This window comes from Brienomyrus brachyistius, chromosome 22 (genome assembly GCF_023856365.1).
Source record: "Brienomyrus brachyistius isolate T26 chromosome 22, BBRACH_0.4, whole genome shotgun sequence".
NCBI lineage: Eukaryota > Metazoa > Chordata > Actinopteri > Osteoglossiformes > Mormyridae > Brienomyrus > Brienomyrus brachyistius.
This window is the reverse complement of record NC_064554.1, coordinates 12,512,036-12,531,251: the sequence shown is the minus strand read 5'-3', so window position 1 is coordinate 12,531,251 and position 19,216 is coordinate 12,512,036. Positions and strand designations below refer to the sequence as shown.

Genomic DNA, 19,216 nt, shown 5'->3' with positions numbered 1-19,216 from the left:
AATCTTCATAAAAGTGCCTTCGCTGTTTGACGCACGGCCGCCAGCGATCGCTCTCTCGCTCGCATGCATGCGCGGGCACTCTGCTCCCTCCCAGGGTACCTCAGAAACCCGCCCCATCCCCCCCCTCCGCCCCCTCACTTCCTGGCACTAGCAGTGGACTGATGGCTCCCCCTTTCATTCCCACTCCCGACTCGGCACTGCGACGCGGGCGGACACCAAACTCACCCCAGGCTGAAAGCTGCTTCCACCGGGAGGACGAGCCAGGCGCAGATCAGCATTGGTCGGCGGGGAGCTCCATGTAACGCACTCGCACTACACGCGGGGGGCGGGGGGGGGGGACGCAGAGGCTACGCTTCTGGGGGTGCGCATGCAAGGAGAACCCCAGGGGAGGGAGAGCAGAGCAGAGCAGAGCAGAAGAGGGATGGGAAATAGATAATCCAACAAGCGTGTCTCCCTCAGTGCAATGCATCATGCTGCTCTATCGCAGGCTGCCGGACTGTGCTGGTGGGAGGGGTCTGTGCTGCTCCTGATTGGCCAGCCGGGCTCATTCCTATAGAGAACAACCAATCAGCCACTACTGTTTATTTCCTTATATTATTTATTCATCTGCCCAATTATACTGTTTTTTTTTTTGGGGGGGGGGGGCGTAATGTGCTCACAGCTCAAGTGCACACTGGAGCTGCAGAGGAGATTTGGGGGGGGGGGGGGGGGCGGGGGGGGGGACACAGTGCAGGGGCCACATTTTTATACACTATAAACTTCATCTGAGCTGGTTACTCCGCTCATCCCTCAAAAGTGGGGTCACTGGATGGTGAACCCCCCCCGCCCCCCCCCCCCCCCCCGATTCGCGGTGTAATCAAATTTCAGCCGATTTCCCAAACCCATAATGAAAAGAGGGGGGAAGGTGGGACAGCACAGGTGATGGGGGGGCCGCCCGCCTGGCTGTCAAACATTATTACTGGCGAGTGCGCGCCCCCGTCTTCCATGTAGTCTGACAATGAATAAATTTCACAGGCCAGTGGTTGGCGGCGTGGGCGGTGGCGGTGCACAGACACCTACGCGCTCCGAGGGGGGGGTCTAAAACAATATCGCCATCCTCTGCCTGCTTCTCATCCTTCTCTATTCAAACCCCTCCTTTTCTATCTCAGACAGGAGGACAGACTCCATACATGAGGTGTGGATCCCATCGTCTCCCTTCGCCGCCTGAGTCTTCTGTACATAAACCTCGATCCTCCTCGGCAGGATTATTTATTCACCTGTCAATTTGCAAACATTTGCTGCCCCCCAAAAAATTCACGCGCGTCCCTCTGACTGCTAGTTTGAAACACATATGATATGCGTCGGACAGTGAAACACACTTCTGTGGTTGCGGATACAATTTGGGATTAAATGTCACACAAAAAGTCATAGCTGGCCGGTGACACTGGGAATCGGGATGTTCTCACTGTCACCTACGGCGTTGGATGAGCCCGTGCCCAAGGCATCGCCAGCGGGAGGGCGAGTGGAGATCAGCACGTGCTGTAATCAGCTAATCAGCCACTTCAGGCAGGCCAGTAAACACAGAGACAGTGGGTGCAGTAATAAGAATACTGAAATACAGAAATAAAGCAGGCTGGGGGGGGTATCTCTGATGGATCAGGTGACAGCGGTGCACAGGGGGTGGGACAGATCAGCAGAGTGGGACAACATACTACCCCTGGTAGAATCCAGGTAGTGTCTGCAGCACGTTAGGCAGGAGCCAGCCCAAACCCACCCCCCCCCCGACCAGACAGACCGATTCACTGTAACCTGCACCACCCCTTCAAATTTCAGTGCTTTTTTCATTTCGGCAGGAAACCCAGAGGACGAGGCAGTTGTCACCTGACCACATGAGGTGGGGTGGGGGGGCTCAGTGACTACGTGGGGTCCTTGTACTGTCATATGCGTCAGACGCAGAGCCGTTACAGAAAGAAGGTTTTAAGATGAGGCTCTGTGAGGGGGCTCACATCCTGGAATTTTCTCCAGTATCTACAGCAATATTGTACGGCACAGACCGACACAACTGTGTGTTGCTCCCCGGAGACTCTCATTTTGAAACAGAGTCGGTGACTCTGAGGGTGAGAATGGGACAAATGGATAAGGTGGGGGGGGGGGGGTGGAGAATAATAATATACTGGCATTATCTGGCATTAAATTCAATAATAGAATTAGGATAACATCGGCTGGGGAGTGCATCGATATAAAATCAATTATGTTGTCAGTAAGATGTATCACTCACAATTTTTCCATTTCGAGGATGGGAAGGAATGATGGCCGATTCTGTGGTCAGTGGGTTTATGCGACTTTATGATGTGATTCTCAGAAGCTGCTTAGCAAGGTCTGTGTCAAGACATTAATATATATGACAAAAACATCATGAAATGCAATAAACAGAGTAAATACTGCCCTCTCTCCGGAAAATGCATTTAAAACAGAGTGAACAGACAATTTTGGCCCTCCGGAGATATAAAATAACTCCCGCAGTCCTGCTAATCCGCGACATCGGGGGCTCCTGCGGCCGTCCGCAGCGACAGCATCCCAGATGGGGAGGCTTGGCCCAAGCCAGCGCCGTACTGATGGCAGCTTGCGGGAAGTTCCTGAAAATCCCGAGCGGATTCCGGGTTTAACTTCACTCGCAGTCAGCAGACCCCAAGATGCCACACTTTGCAGGCCTGACAGGAAACATCAAACCTGTGTGTGGGGTGGGCGGGGGGGGGGGGGGGGGGACTTGAGGAAATCCCAATAAACATCAGAAATGATGAAGGTGAGACCACGTCTGCTTAATCTCCCCACATTCGCGGATGTGTCTGGATATTACACTTTACCGCCAAGCCTATTTTGAAGTGGTGAAATGGCCACATTTTACAGTAAACGCTTCACAAGCCCGTTCATGAGCATCCACAAAAGCATGGCTCAAGGGTCCAACAGCAACACCCTGATATCATGCACTGGGGAGTGTCAAAGCAACGGATCTGGGTTTGAGACCACAGTGCCACCTTCTGATCTCAGCATCCCTGAGGATACGGCGTGGGGGTGTAACGAAACGTCCCAATCTGACCCTATCAATATGTTTCCAAAAACAATGTAGCACGAGGACTGAACGGCCTGTTCTCCCATTGGGAGCTGGGGAACCCTGCGGAACCCTGCGGAACCCTGCGGAACCCTGCGGAACCTTCATTCTGATCATATCAGCGTGACGGAGATGGGTGAGAGCGGCAGGCTGGCCAGGCTGCGTGGCGATTTCACCCAGATTACCCGTTAGTGGGTCTGTCACTTCCCATTCTGGTCACATGCCATCGGGGGGGGGGGGGGGGGGGGGGGGGGAGTAGGAATGGGGGTGAACAAATGCCCAGGAAATTCGTTTCCCAGGATACACATCACAGACGCAGTTTAACATGCTCCTGCGTGGTGGTGAGCCGCACTCTGCCCTGTCCACCCCCACCCACCCCCCTCCCCGGGGCTGCAGGTCTTGGCCCTGACGCAGTATTCACCTGTGCAATGACAAGCTTAAGGTTTGTTTTGAAATCAAGACGCGCAGGCTGTCCCTGACAAAAAAGTGGATCAAATTCAAAACCATGAAGAGGGACACTGTGGGACATAAATACCCCCACTCCTCAGGGGGGGGCTTCCAGTTCACACCACCACACCCCAGAACCAACAAAATCACATTACATTAATCCTATGCCACTGTGACCCTTTACTCATTAAATGCAGCCATTTTTTGATTCCCCTTTTGTGGAGTAATACAGTAATTGCATAAGGCAGCGATATGACACAGAAGTAAATATCAAATCCGATTTGGCGCTGATTTAAATACGAAACTCGGACCTGAAGCCACAAGTCTGCATGCAGAAAATGTCAAAAGACAAAAGCAGACCTTCATCCCGGCCCAGTTCTGCGGCTCCTGGGGCTGATCCACTGTCTTACGCTTCTGACGCCGCCTTTGAAGAGGCACTCAGAGGGGAAGAACAGCCCCCCCCAACCGGGGCAGAAAGAAAAAGATCAAAATGCAGCACAACAGGGTCAGGCTTGGCGTCCCATTTAAACGACAAAAAGACAAACCCCCCGCCCCCCCCCCCCCCCCCCCGCCACCCCATCCCAACTAAAAATAACAGCAGCCTTTTCCACACTTCTAATTTTTCCGATTGCCAGGAAAGTGGTGTCTAGACGGCCTGGGATGAAGGAGGAAATTTCACACTGCTGCATCCCAATAAAATGGCCCCCCCGGCGGTATGCCAAGCCCCACACGAGCCAGCTGAATTCCCGGGAAGTGGCGGGATGGGGGAGAGAGCAGGCTCCACAAACTGTGACCCCCCCCCCCTTTCTTTCTCCTCTTTTTGTTTTAATCCGCGCCTCATTTGACCGAAGGCCTTCTCTAACCCACTTTCGCCAGCTGATCCCAGAGTTTCATTTCACATGAAGAAGCAAATCTCATTTTCACAGGGGCTCCGACGCTGAAAAATATTCCGATCTCTTCAGAAAGCTGGAGAGCCTCATTTTGCTATTCACAAAATCTTCTGAGGTTCTGAGCTCCGTCTTAAAACACAGATTATTTTTTTTAAATCTTAAAAATACATTTTTTTATCATTTTATCCCACCGATCTTTATAGCCTGACAATATTCTTGTGGATTTGAATGGATTTGGACATCAGATCAAAGTAACAGGTTGACTGCTGGTATCAGTTTGCAAGAACACCTTTATACAGCCAGGGGGCTGGGTGTTGGGTGGGGTCTTCAGATCACGGCAGGGCTTTCTCCTTGGGACATGGAGGATTTGGGTGGCAGCCGAGCACCTCCACCTGCCACCAACCTCCCGGGTCTCCAGGTGAAGCCAGGTGAAAGCCAAGGAGAAGAACATGGAGGAAGTATGTATTGGAGAACATTGCGGAGACAATGAGAGAGACAGGTGGAACAGGAGGGAGGACAATGGGGGGAGAATATGGGGAGAATGTGAGTGAGAAGATAGGGAGTTTGAGAGAACATAGAGAGGAACATGACAAAGAATATGGGGGGGGTAGGGATCAGAATATGGGGAGAACGTGGTGGGAGAAAATCGGGAAGAATATGGGGGAGCATATGCAGCAGAACAAGGAAGAATACATGGGGAACATGTGGCGGAACATAAGGGAAGAACGCAAGGAACAATGACACACTAATAGTGGGCAGGTATAGTGTCACAGACAATTCTGCACTGTAACTGACTTTTAAAGTCACACCTGTAGCTTATCCGGCATTTTATACATGAAAGATATGGCCGCACGACTTCATTAATTTAATACCTTGAAACAGTAATTTGCATTCATTATGAATCCTGAAGCTCCATGTCACCCCAGTGGAGAAAGAAAAGCAAAGAACAGACTGCATTCTGGGTAATTTAGTCATTTCTAAAATAGCGCAGTCAGGTGACTGGAGCACACTTCACTAGCATTTCCGGAAGCGTGGCAGTGCCCCCAGATGCCAGCCGCACTTCTAGCCTACGTGCCCCATCCAGAGCAGGAAGTGTGCAGATGATGTCATGTGTCGAGAAGCATGGCCGCCTGCCTGTCATTATGCTGTGGCATCCATGGGGGGGGGGGAACAGCAGGCAGCTGTCACGCCCTCCATTAGAGAAAGGGAGGAAGGGCCAGCCTTGCGGCTGTCTGCAAACGACAGGGCCCTTGAAGAGAGAGGTGAGCTCTCCTCCACTCCGCATCTGACCGCCCATCTTATCACAAGTGAATCCAGTCCCGTCATGCGTCCATAGCTTGGTGAGTGTACGATAGTGAGGGCGCCCTCTAGAGTCCTTCTAAGGTGGTGTGGCCACACCTTATTGCTCCAATAATAAACAAAGAGACACAGCTGACAAGACCCTGACCAGGCAGGTTAAATAGGTGTCCGTCACGTGTCTGAAAGCCTGTTTGGAACACTTTGTGTGCTTAGCTGACCGCGCCGGTACAACACGCCGGCGAACCCCGAGGGGGCTGCCTACAGGCCACGTTAATTCAGCCGGCGCAGAAAGACCATGACAGGAAAGCCTGTAATTATGAATAAAGCCGTATTGATTAAATAGCCACCAGATCACTGAACTCCCCACAGCTGTGGACCCAGTGTCACATTCCACACTGACTCCTTAAAAATACCCCCCCCCCCCCCCCCCCCGGTGCCCCTGCCCTTAATTTTTCCCATTAGTGTTTTAACCTCGGCCGGCGATGCCATGAATCTGTCCATGAGAGGCCTCCCCCTCCCACCACTCACGCCATTGTCAGGACGCTCTCTCCGGATTGGCTCGGGCTGAGGGTGGTTCCCGCGGCAGCCAACTCGGCGTATCAGGAATAAAATCCAATTCTAGTGCCTGACACTTCAATTTAGCTCCCGGAGCGGCAGAGGCGGCGGCCGGCCCCCTTCCCCGCGGTGATGGAGGGCGGCGGCGCGCCCTGCTGGTGATGCATGTGTCGTCTCCCTACATCACCGCTGCAGAAATCAATTTTTAATTGACTATATTGTTTCAGGAATGTGACTGGTCCGCCGCAGCCTTGAAACTAATCCCCCCCCCAGCTCTTAACCCCCCGCCCCTTTCCCTCTACCTTAAAGAAGTATTTAAGTGCTCACGTCCGTGACGCTCTATCACTCCCGCGTACAGCTTATGGACATTAACCCCAGAGTGTCACGCCTGGGGAGGAAGTCTCCCAACGGCCTGAAACAGCGACAGTCAGCATGGGGTGTGGGCCATTTCCCGCAGTAATTCTGGTTTCAAAGAGTATTTATAACATCTGCTGCTATTTGGAAGATAACCTGTGTTTCTCTGCTTCTCCGCCTTGCCCGCTCTCCCGATGGACGTCATTTGGATTTTGTTAAGTTCACACTTGAATGATAAAAGCAACCTCTGGTATTTTTCTGGTCCAAAATGCAGCCGCCCCCCCCCCCCCAACCACCCCATGCACTGAAAGGCATAGGAGCTGTGGAGACGGCATGACTTTCCTCTCACGGCCAAACGTGGCTCCTCCAAATACCCCGTTGGACTCCATCTGATATTACAATCACTCAATCCCTCATAAAACAAAAAAAAATAACTACTTGGTTTGACTTGTACGAGGCAGGTGAAGAGCACCCACCGGGGGCAGTAGGTCGTCACCCCATAAACACTCCTTACCCCATAAACCAGATCATGCGGGTGGTGAGCTCTCCCAGTGAGAAAAGGCTCCAGGCCGAGCTTCCAGGCATGTAGGATATTAAAATTAAACACATGCCGTGGGAAAATGTGGATACAATATTAATACTACTACTATTATTACACACATATTGTTTCCTATCATGCAATGATTTCTATATACAGGCTTCAAGTGAGAGTTAAACCAACAAACACAGATGCACGCAGACACAAACATACGTGCACATATGCCAGCAAAGAGGACAGACACACAGATCAGCCAATACATCATACTTGAGCCCACACTGTCAGAAGAAATCAAATCAGTCAACTGTCACATGAAATTATGTAATAATACATAACATTCATATATCACACAAGGAACGTTAAACCCAAAACCTTCTGCCGACATATGACTCAGTGTCAGACACACAGGCAGGTTAATGGCACGGTTTATCAGCATGTGGGGTGGGGACATGCGGCGGTCTGTTACAAACCAGAGCGGGACACTGACATGGGGTACTGACAGGAGGCGCTGATGCAGAGTTTGTGTGCAGGGCACATATATGGGTGCATAGCCAAACAGGTATGCACATGTATGGGAGCACGGCCAGGCAGGGTATGCACACGTATGGGAGCACGGCCAGGCAGGTATGCACACGTATGGGAGCACGGCCAGGCAGGTATGCACACGTATGGGAGCACGGCCAGGCAGGTATGCACACGTATGGGAGCACGGCCAGGGCAGGTATGCACACGTATGGGAGCACGGGCAGGCAGGTATGCACACGTATGGGAGCACGGCCAGGCAGGTATGCACACGTATGGGAGCACGGGCAGGCAGGTATGCACACGTATGGGAGCATGGCCAGGCAGGTATGCACACGTATGGGAGCACGGCCAGGCAGGTATGGACACGTATGGCCACAGGCTCACAGGCACACACAGACATCCACATGGACGCTAATTTTCATTTTCTTGTTTAAGGACATCAGTGAGTGGGGAACAGGCACCCGTTCTCAGGTGTGTGTGTGTGTGTGTGGCGGGGGGGGGGGGTGGGGTTGGGGGTAGCCGTGGAGTGTGTGACACGGCAGGCTTTGTCTGCAGCAAACTGCTGCCATCAGCACATTGGCCGCTCGGCTGGGCCTGCTGGCTTCGTAAGGCGCCGCTCATCAATCTTAACAAAGGCCCCGCCCCCCCCCACCCCCCAAGCTTAAGAGCTGCTATTGCTTCTGCGGTTGTTCACTTTCAGGAGTATTAATCCCCCCCAACCCAACACCCCCCGCCTGTCTGGCTGTTTTTAATGTGGAAGGGTGACTCTGTACACGTAGGACATGTATTTGTACTTATGCTAATTAAAAATCCCGGTTTCACCAACTGCACTGAAGAACAGCGCATGTTTTCCGTCATCTACCAGGACTGAATCCACTAACACACACATACACACACATTTTTGTGGCTGCAGACGAATAGCGCTAAACTAAATCACTGTATTTTCCGATTAGTGTCCTTCACTCCGAGTTTCATTCACCTCATTGTGTTCTGAGAATCTAAAGAAGAAAATGCAGCAAGACCTTCAGTGCAAAGCCATCAGAGGCAGGGCCTCCTCGAGACAGTAGTGGCGATCAGCACAGCGCGACAGGAACAGAACACTGTGGGACAGGGGAGAATGTGGAAACAGGACCCCTCCCCAATTTCAGCTGTCGGCTACTGAAAAGAGGAATGATCAGTATTCCGCTGAACTGCACTCCGAGCTGCTCCCCTTAACCTGCTCGCTTACCGCATCGCTGACTCTGAATCTCCTCACTCATCCACAATCCACCGGACACCTGTGCCGGCATGATACTGAACACAGAAGGGGTGGAGTTAAAAACAGAAAAGAAAAGAAAAAGAATGAAACAAGCGGGGTGGGAATACATAGGCAGGCGGAGGGGGGATGCAGCGGTTCGTAAGGAGACCCCCTCCTTCCTCCATCACATGACACGGCATCTGTCGGGGCCGCCACCAGAGGGAGCGCATGGAAACGTTCGGGGCGCCGCTATGGGAAGAAAGGGGTCGGCAGGTGGGGAAAATACCCTGTGAAGGCAGAAAACGGAAGGCTTCTGGTGGAACATTTACGTCACGTGATGTGCTGCAGGCAGGCCCACCATGGCATAGGGAGAGAGAGACGTGGCGATCAGTAAACACATCTGCAGCCGCCGCAGAAACTCACATCCTGCCTGCAGCTGACGGACAGAGAGCCGGGGTGCTGATCAGCACCATGGACAGCTCCGTGATCCAGCGTGTGAGAGAGAGAGAGAACAAGCCGGAGTCTTTCGCAGAGCTTGCTGGCCTCCGGACTGGATCAGAGTCCTGCTCTGTTTACCATCCACACCTGCTGGAATCCCTGCCTTGTCCATGCAGAGATGGTCCATAACCCGGTCTACACCCACAGCCAGACATGCTATACATCACGTCCAATTAAGCCGATGCTAATGCTAGTGACTCTTCGTTAAGACAGAGCCTGAGAGTGACTGGCCAGGCACAGCGTTCTCTCTGGCCTGCGGGCACTTTATTAACGGCCAGCTGCTGTAATACCGTGTTCTCACCGCATCACCATGGTGCGGCCTCATCACACACCTCCCGGGAAGGAGAACTACGACTTGGTGGGGGCCTTCTCACAGGCAGGTGAACACGGGTGCCAGGTGGGGGCGGAACGAGAGAGCCATCGCTGTGGCCATGCTTACTCGCCCCCCCAGGTTGGGGCCAGAGTTCTAGTACAGCACACGATGGGAGCGTATTTCATTCAGGGGCATGTCGGAGGGGACGGGGGTGAGCGCAGAGATGAGATGTGAAGCACTCAGTAGTAAAAACGTGCTCTGACAACCCCCCCCCCACCACTGCTCATGGCTATGTGACTGAATGCAGAATGGTAAGCCTGGGGGGGGGGGCACATTATGCCTGATAAGCGAGGCATCCCGCCTTCCGCTCGCCTCAGCAGTTCAGCCCTTACATTACTCCGAGCCGGTGAGACTTAAAGAAACAGGGAATTGGACAAAACCTGCCGAGCTGGCCAATTCTGGGGGGGTGTAACGAGCATTCAATATTCAAAGCAGGTCAGTGGGGGGGGGGGGGGGGGGGGGGCGGGGGGCTTGCAGCTGAAACACAGCATATGTATCTGCTGCCACCCGCAAGGCTTTCAAGAAAGAAAACGCAGCTCATGGCTGTAAGAGGAGCAGGGTTCAGTCTGCACTTCCCTTAATGAGATGACGGGAACCGTGCGAAGGTTCCAGAGTCCACAGGGGGGCAGTACACGACGCCGGCTGCCGTGGGGGGGGGGGGCACGTCAAGTTCAGCTTTCCAGAGAACACAGACACACATTTCACGAATATGACGTTTTAATTAACATGTAATACAATCTTAATCAGAAAGACTCCACAGGAATGAGATATTTATCAACAATGTGTGACTGACACTGTACTAGATTTTGTTCTGTCATGGAACTCGATGCAAACTTGAGCACAAGTGAAGGTGACTCTGTAGAACATCCTGTATGATAAGAAGGTCCACGGGGCCCGTTTGAGCCCAGCTCTGCTCAGCCGGTTCAGTAGTCAGCGCGTGCTCCTCTCTCCCCCCCTCCTGAGGTGTGCTATCTTCCACGATGCCGTAATCACCTTCAGGTGCTTCCCGTGTCCTCGATTCAGCCGCAGGCCGAATTTATCAGAGTTATTTTTAAAGACACACTTTTAAACCTCTTAACGCACTGCTCTTAACACAGTGCTTCTTAACGCACCACCTGCCAACGTGGCGCTCACGCCGGGCCCTGGGGAGCGCCTCATGGATCGGAACCTTGCCGCTGTCAACAGTGACGCCTCTCCCAGAAAATGCTGTGTTCCCCAGATTGTTTTCCAGGAAGATTTACCTTAATCCTCATTTGAATATTTCCACTTTACTCTGCGCTTCAAATCTCGTGCATAAAAACGTAAAATTCCGATAGTGGTTTAAAAGTTTCACAAGGCCAATAGAAGGAACTTGGAACTCAGGCATTCCCACTGGTGAGGAGAGCGGTCCGGGCGAATTGAGCAGCCCCGCTTATCACCATGAAGCTCGGCGTCACATGTGAATCACATGCTCACCTGCACATCTGTAATCCCTCCCCCCCACAGATACGAGATGGCACCCCCCCACGCTCTGACTCCCAGAGACCTGGTGTGTGTGTCATTCTGTGGCGGGCCAAAGGTAGGTCACCGCGAGACGAGCACGGCGACGGGTGACAGCGGAGGAGCGGAGGGTCGGATCACGACGGACAAATCTGTCCTCCAAAATGTAAGCTGTTAACACGATTTATATAAAAGCACAGAGTCCAGAAGCTGCCATCCCCACCATGGTGACACACATCCCTAATCTCAACATCGGCTTCCTGGTCACAGTTTAGAAAATAAAACTGAATTCAAAAAAGGATTCGCAGGTGGATGTGGTGAGGAGCAGCAGGGCGCACTGATGGGTGGGACCTCACTCTCTCCCCACTGACAGCTCAGGCCAGCAGAGCTCCTTATTAAAGATTAACATGTGCTTAAACTCCCCCTCTCCTGACAGCCCCCCGTTTGTATCGTGGCTTTTATTGGCCCCACGATAATACCCCGCTCATCTACCCCCTGTGTGGGCAGGTGTTTAAGGAGACATCATTAGCACTAACGGTGGATCATGCACGTCAGAAACAGTGTGATGCTCAACCCACAGACAATGAACACCGCCTCACAATGGGCACTGCTGGGGTCATGGTGCCCTGTCTGGGGTGACCTGCGTGGCCAGCGCCTAACTTGCCGACTGTGATGTAGAGGACCAATAACAGCATCTCCTGCCAGCTGTGCCCTATCCCTGTTCCACTCAAACACGAAATGTGGAGTGTGCAACCGTACGCTAAACAACTGAAAAGAGCCGGCTAGCCCATTGCCAAAGCAGGCTTTCCAGTACCCACACAGTGGGCTCTTCCTGAGCTTCTCCTGTTCAGGCCCCTATATCCCAGACAGGATAAACACAGAGAGGGGGCGGAGTCAAATGTGGAAAGGGGCGAGCCAAATAAAAATTGACACGGCGGAGTCAGATTGCTGTGACCTACGCTGTCTTCATGTAAAGATTGTCATACCATGAAAGATGCTCCCTGCTGGCGATGTATGATATGAATTAGCAAAGTACACTGTAAGAACTGCACACTTCCCATGCAGCTGGTGGCATATTTAGCACCCCAGAAAAAAGAGAGACCCTTCTTTTCTTCTGGAAAAAAGCACGTGTATCCCCAGGCTGCTCTGGCTGACAACAAAGACGAAATATGCTTTTTATTTTAATGAGGTGCCAGATCACAAACTCACATCAGCATCTTATGAAATTCAAATGCAATTTGAAAAGAACTCCATGCTATAATTTGTAAATACCCGGGACCTGTGGTTTTAAATATAAAAACTTGCTTAGTATTCAATGAAAAGACCCTTACAAATCCTTTACCGGTGATGCGGAAATACCATCGTAATTATTTAGAGTTGGGCCGTATTTATATTCATCACGCTGAGGCCTCGGTGACCGCTTGCCGATTTTCGCCTGGACCGCGGTGTCACCGCGAGGGAAATGCGGCGGCTGCAGTGGATTAGTCATGTCTAACGGAACATGCCGCGGATCAGAAAGCGCCACCGACCCGCAAACCGCAGGACTGACGGGTCACTTTTTCGCCAACGATTTCCACCGCTGATGAATTCTGAATTTGGGATGTATCTTACGCTTTATCCACCCTCACCCCCCCCCTCCCCCAGGCCAAGGCCCCACCACGCCAGCAGCACGGAGAAGGACGACAGAAGGAGACTCCTCTCGGCCCCTCATTAAAGGCCCCGCTGGGCCCCTGGGCTAGTACTCGGGGGGGCCCGCAGGAATAAACCGCTCTCACTTCAAACAGGCAGTATGGTCAGAATCCAATTGACTTGAGACAAAAGTAAAGCAATCAGCATGTTACAGGCAGAGCTGGAACCATATGTTAATTATGTAAAATGATTCGTTTTAATCAGCCGAACCATGTAAAGAGTCAGTGGAAAGCTGGGCGTGGGGGTGTTATTAAACGCGGGCATCAATATTCATCCCGGGCGGCGTCGCAGACGCATCCGTCCCGGCGCAGTCTGACGGGGGGAGGGGGATACCATCTGTCTCACTTTATATGCTGCTCGCCCCGAGACCTTAGCTCCGGGGGTCAGAGGGCATGAGATGCAGGGGGGGGGGGGAAGGGCAGCCGTTGCAGTGAGGGCGTCGACATGGCGGCAGCAGAACCTCGGTCTTGCAGGTTAACGTCACTGTACAGCAGCACCAGCTGTTCTCACAGCACCCGGGGTGGGGGGGTGGAGGGGGGGGGCGCAGAGGGTTGCATGTTTTTTTTATTCAGGCATCATTAGCATAATCACCCTTAGGGATATCATAAATATCCCATCCTGTGTTTAAAAAAAAAACTGCTGGATTCATTGAGGGAGATCGAGAGAGCTCACATCCGAATTCACTGCCCAATGCCAGCCGCGCGGCGTGATTCTTAACGGTAGCGGATGTTAGCGTATGTGGCGCGGAGGCCATAGGGTGTTTACCTGTGGGCTGGGGGGAGGGGCGGCGTTTCACGGGACGTACGAGGTTTCCCTGGCTGGAGACGGCGTCCTGCCGCCGGCACGCCGAGCTCCAGGGGAGTGCCGTGACACCGAGCCGCACGCCAGGGCTCTCAGTATGCTAATGACCAAATTAGACACAGCGACGTGGCACCACTGAGGACGGTTCAAATGGATCTGGGAAATAGCCTTGGTCCACGAAACGGGCTGGATTAGCGGTGGAGAGAAGCAGCATTGGCACACAGTGAGGTGACGGAATTTTACGATATTCTCAAAGCCAGGGCGATACACACGTGACGACATGGGTCCCCGCGTTCAAATGGTCGGTGGGGTGAAGCGGTTTTGGGTTCGTAGCACATGTGAGTAGGATGCAGGAGCGGCTCCAGGAAGCAGGACAGAGCCAGCTATACCGTACTCATACCACATTCATATTCTATATGCAGTAGTGGTAAGTCGGGGAGGGGGGCACTGGAGACGCCGCATGGCTGAGATTTGAAATGCTAATGAAATACATAGATACAGTTTAGTAACGATGAATATGTATGATCAAACCGCACCATACATCACCCATCGCCCGCCGGCCATTTGATGGCTGCGGTACCTCCGTGTAGCAGCGAGCCGATGCCAGCTGCGCTAGTGATGGTTTGCCAAGAAGCAGTACGCTACCCTATGCGTGCCGTCGCTTTCTGGGCCTTTCCAAAGGTGGCCCGCCGGGTCCAGGTCCAGATCTTTTCTGGGCCCTGTGGCACCGGTACATACTGCACCCGTCCTCTAAAGAGCCACTCCTCACTGATCCTACCACGCTCCAGCCCATCTCCTTCTCTGCCCCCCTCCTGCCTGTCTCCTTAACCATCCCCATCCCACCTGCTTCCTTCCCCCCAAATCGTGCCTGTCTCCCCTCCCGTCCATCTCCTGCCCTCCCTCATCCGACTCGTCTCCCCCCACCCCCCGCGCCCTCTCCCCTCTCCGGCTCATTGACATTCCCCAAGCCTGCATTCCCTTTCACATGTACCATTTGATGCTAATTTCTGTGGAAGGTTTCAGTAAAATTGGTTTCATTCAACAGCTTCTGATGACCTTCTTAGGATGAGAGCCCGCCCCCTTTCTGCCGAAAAACACTCGATAATATGTTGGTACCAAAGTCAGCTCTGTTTCAACATTATCATACTTTACACACATATATCTCTGCACACATATTATATATATATATTTCTCCCTTTCCATTCACAAGTGGTTAGAGAGCCAGCCCATCACTAATCTCCTCAATTGTCAAATTAAAGCTAGGATATCAGAAACAGCGTAGAAGCCGAACAGGAGAAAGCCATACGAGCCAAATAAAGAGAAGATGACCTGACCCCCCCCCCCCAACCCCCCCCCCCCCTGCGCATCAATTCCGCCCGCCATAGTGATGTGGGAATAGCGGCATTCGGTAATGACGGGAACATTCCAGCAAATCAATGGTTATTTAATTCCCCACGAGCTGGAGTCCATTAAACCTGATTGCATTCAGCCAATTCAGCCGACTGCAGCCACTCCTCCGGTGAAGGCACTTCATCTACAAGAGACATAGGAACTTTCCAGAGCAACTTCAACATCTGCTCCAAGAGGGGCCAAGGCAGCGTACACATCTGCTCATTCATTAGACAGAGACTGAAGACTGACTGACTCACTGCCCTGTCTGACCCCGACGGACTGCAGCTACAACCTTAAAGAAGCAACATATATAACTCAAAGGGTTATATAATCGTAATGGGAAGCTGTCAGACTTTGACAAAGCGTTCCATGCATCTTTTATTCATAACTGTTAATGTATTCGGGGAACTAGATTAGCATGCTAACAATGATGCCCACCTATTGCAAGACAAATAAAGCACCGCGATTACTGAATGAACAGGAACCGTAATGTTGTTAGAGGCCAGTCTGTCGTATTTTTTCCCAAATAATAGAAAGCTCTAGAATATCATGGTATGAGAGATTATTAATCAGGGCTCAAAATGTCAGTAGATACAAAGAAACAGTACAAAACAGAACACTAAGCAGACAGTAAGTGTAACGTTAGCTTTGAACTTTGTTTTTTAACCATGGACGACCTGAGACCCCACATATGGATTGCTCCCTGGGAATTTGCAAACAGCGGCCCTTCCATGACCTAATACAGCGAAATGATCACGGTGGATGACGACGGTGGCTGACATGCAGGGGCTATGTAGTGGGGGAGGAGGGGTCGAATTCCAGTCACATGGGCCCCCTGTGCCCAGGTGATGGAACATGACCCGCAGCTCGAACCCAAGCCCCACCCCGCCGGGTCAGCGCCGGAGCGGGGGAACTGCTGAGTCCCACAGAACGACGCCAGGGGAGATCAAATCCCCGCGCCCCGTGGTCAACCTCCGCAAGCCAAGCATGAATGCTAAGCAGCCGGCCGATCAATACGGGCGAATATAGCTCAACTAGACCATTTGTTCAGCCATGAGAGATGTCAATATACAGATTAGGGTGATCCATCTTTCTGATTTCCCACTGTCTCCTCTCTGACTACATGAGGCCTTTTGCCTGTATTAAAAGTGTTTGCTTTCTCAACCATAAAAATTCCAATTATTTCCCTAAGTACAATAGTGCTGAGTTGCTTGTTAGATGATACGATCCCCCCCCCCCCCCCCCCCCCACACACACATCAATAACGCTAGGGGGGAGGACAGCGAATCGCAGTGGCCCACTGGAGGGGCCCTCTCACCATCGTAAATGCATTGGGTGAGAGGCTGAGCCAATCTCCTGCCCTCTCTTGTTTTAGGGACGGGGGGAGTCGATGACAGTGGCAAACGATCCATTACAGGGCCCGGATGCAAAGGGGGGGGGGAAACGGCGGACTCAGCAGCGCCCCCTTGCTCGTAGACAGTGTTGGTGAGGCCTGACGCAACCACAGTGCTGCAGAAGGTATCAAGACAAATGTAAAAAAAAAAATTTAACATCAAACCAGACGGATCTTTCGTGTCACAAAAAAAATAATTCCAAAAACACACTCTAATTACTTTTTTGAAATGTGACAATAAGTGTGCCTGGGATTTTAGTTCTGACCTTCGCATCCTGTAAAGAACTTTTAATTCTGCATTGAAAGATGGGGCCCAGCAGCTGCTTTCAGGCGGTGGTAGCTGCGGGGGGGGGGGGGGGGGGGGTGGGACCATGACGGCAAGGCCACCAGCTTCACTGCCTTCTGGCCGATCGGCTAAAAACCACCATGGTGCCACTAAGTGATCCTCTAAGTGATACCTGCCAAACTGACATTTACAAGGTTTCTTCTCCTTTTTAAATGACAACAATGTACCACTGTGGCCTGTGACATCTCCCCAGAAGGGACCGGCAGCAATCAGTGGGTCGGACTCGCCGGAAAGAAAGGATCCCTGCGGCGCCAGGGAAAGCACGCACGGGTCTCGGAATGATAGCTTCCATAAACAGCCCGGTTCCGCTGGCCCACCCAGCCTGCCATGTCTGTGCGTGAAGGTTGCCCCGGGGGACAGGGGAGAGTGGGATGGGGACAGCCCAGGTGGGGGAATCGAGGGGACACGCTTCATTTACACGCGACCCACCTGGCTGCCTTTTCCTGTCTCGAGGTTACGGCCGGCCATGGTGCTGTGGGTTTGTCACGTTGCCGTACTGAATCCCCCCCCTCCCCTCCATCGCTCACACTCCCCCCGCCATCCCCGTGTCACACTCTGCATTAAACACCAAAGCATGTTCATCCAAATCTGTGACTTAAAAGGGAACGAACCACAGGCATGATGGAGACCGGGAATTACGCCTCCGGGAGCAACATGGCACGAGAAAAGCTATGAAACAGGAGGAACAATAGCAGGCGTGTTCTGGAGAAGAGGGTGTGCTTCCGGGAAGAAAATCAGGGATGATAAGGGAAGCCGGAGTGAGATTAAATGCAACGGTGCCTCCTGTACACCCCCCCCACACAAAAAATAAATAAGAAGCCAGCAGGGGCAGGAGGCGCTGTGATAAGGAGACGCCTTTGGGCCTCCAGCTTCATGTGTCGTCGTGCAGGCGAGGTCTAGCAGCGCAATCGAGTTTCCATCCCGCAGACTGGCTGCAGCTCCCTGAGCCTCTGTGCCAAGCCGGAATGGTATCCCTGCCCACTGGGACGGTGACTTCCAGGACAGACGATCAGGCTCTTAGCGTGTGGTCACAGTGCAAAGGCTGTGAAATGCGATCCCAGATGGGCCGTTCATCCAAGAATGTAATGGGGGGGCGGGGAGGGTGTCAGTGTGTGGGTTGGGATGCACACCTCTAACTGCAGCCTCAAGATCACAAGGCCCCCCACCTCTAACTGCAACCTCAAGATCACAAGGCCCCCCACCTATAACTGCAGCCTCAAGATCACAAGGCCCCCCACCTATAACTGCGGCTTCAGGATCACAAGGCCCCCCCACCTATAACTGCAGCTTCAGGATCACAAGGCCCCCCACCTATAACTGCAGCCTCAAGATCACAGGGCCCCCCCACCTCTAACTACAGCTTCAGGATCACAGGGCCCCCCCACCTATAACTGCAGCTTCAGGATCACAAGGCCCCCCACCTATAACTGCAGCCTCAAGATCACAGGGCCCCCCCCACCTCTAACTACAGCTTCAGGATCACAGGGCCCCCCCACCTATAACTGCAGCTTCAGGATTACAAGGCCCCCCACCTCTAACTGCAGCTTCAGGATCACAAGGCCCCCCACCTCTAACTGCAGCTTCAGGATTGCAGGCCCCCCCCACCTATAACTGCAGCTTCAGGATCACAGGGCCCCCCACCTATAACTAAAGCTTCAGGATCACAAGGCCCCCCACCTATAACTGCGGCTTCAGGATCACAAGGCCCCCCACCTATAACTGCGGCTTCAGGATCACAAGGCCCCCCACCTCTAACTGCAGCTTCAGGATCACAAGGCCCCCCACCTATAACTGCAGCTTCAGGATCACAGGGCCCCCCCCCACCTATAACTGCAGCTTCAGGATTACAAGAAACCTCCCACCTATAACTGCGGCTTCAGGATTGCAGGGCTCCTCACCTATAACTGCAGCTTCAGGATTGCAGGGCTCCTCACCTATAACTGCAGCTTCAGGATCACAGGAAACCTGCCACCTCTAACTGCAGCTTCAGGATCACAGGGCCCCCCCACCTCTAACTGCAGCTTCAGGATCACAAGGCCCCCCACCTATAACTGCGGCTTCAGGATCACAAGGCCCCCCACCTATAACTGCGGCTTCAGGATCACAAGGCCCCCCACCTCTAACTGCAGCTTCAGGATCACAAGGCCCCCCACCTATAACTGCAGCTTCAGGATCACAGGGCCCCCCCCCACCTATAACTGCAGCTTCAGGATTACAGGAAACCTCCCACCTCTAACTGCGGCTTCAGGATTGCAGGGCTCCTCACCTATAACTGCAGCTTCAGGATCACAGGAAACCTGCCACCTCTAACT

General features: G+C 52.7%; 1 protein-coding gene across 9 annotated transcripts in view; it reads right to left on the bottom strand.

The window, feature by feature from the left end:
- rbfox1 (RNA binding fox-1 homolog 1) overlaps positions 1-19,216 on the bottom strand; it is a 178,011-nt gene that overhangs the window by 60,841 nt on the left and 97,954 nt on the right. Inside the window, exon 1 of one of the 9 annotated variants that reach the window (XM_048990442.1) lies at positions 226-421. The exons of the other annotated variants lie outside the window; for them this stretch is intronic. The gene's annotated coding sequence lies outside the window, so the exon portion shown is untranslated. Of the gene's footprint in view, positions 1-225; positions 422-19,216 lie in introns of those variants that run through there. 9 annotated transcript variants of the gene reach the window in all.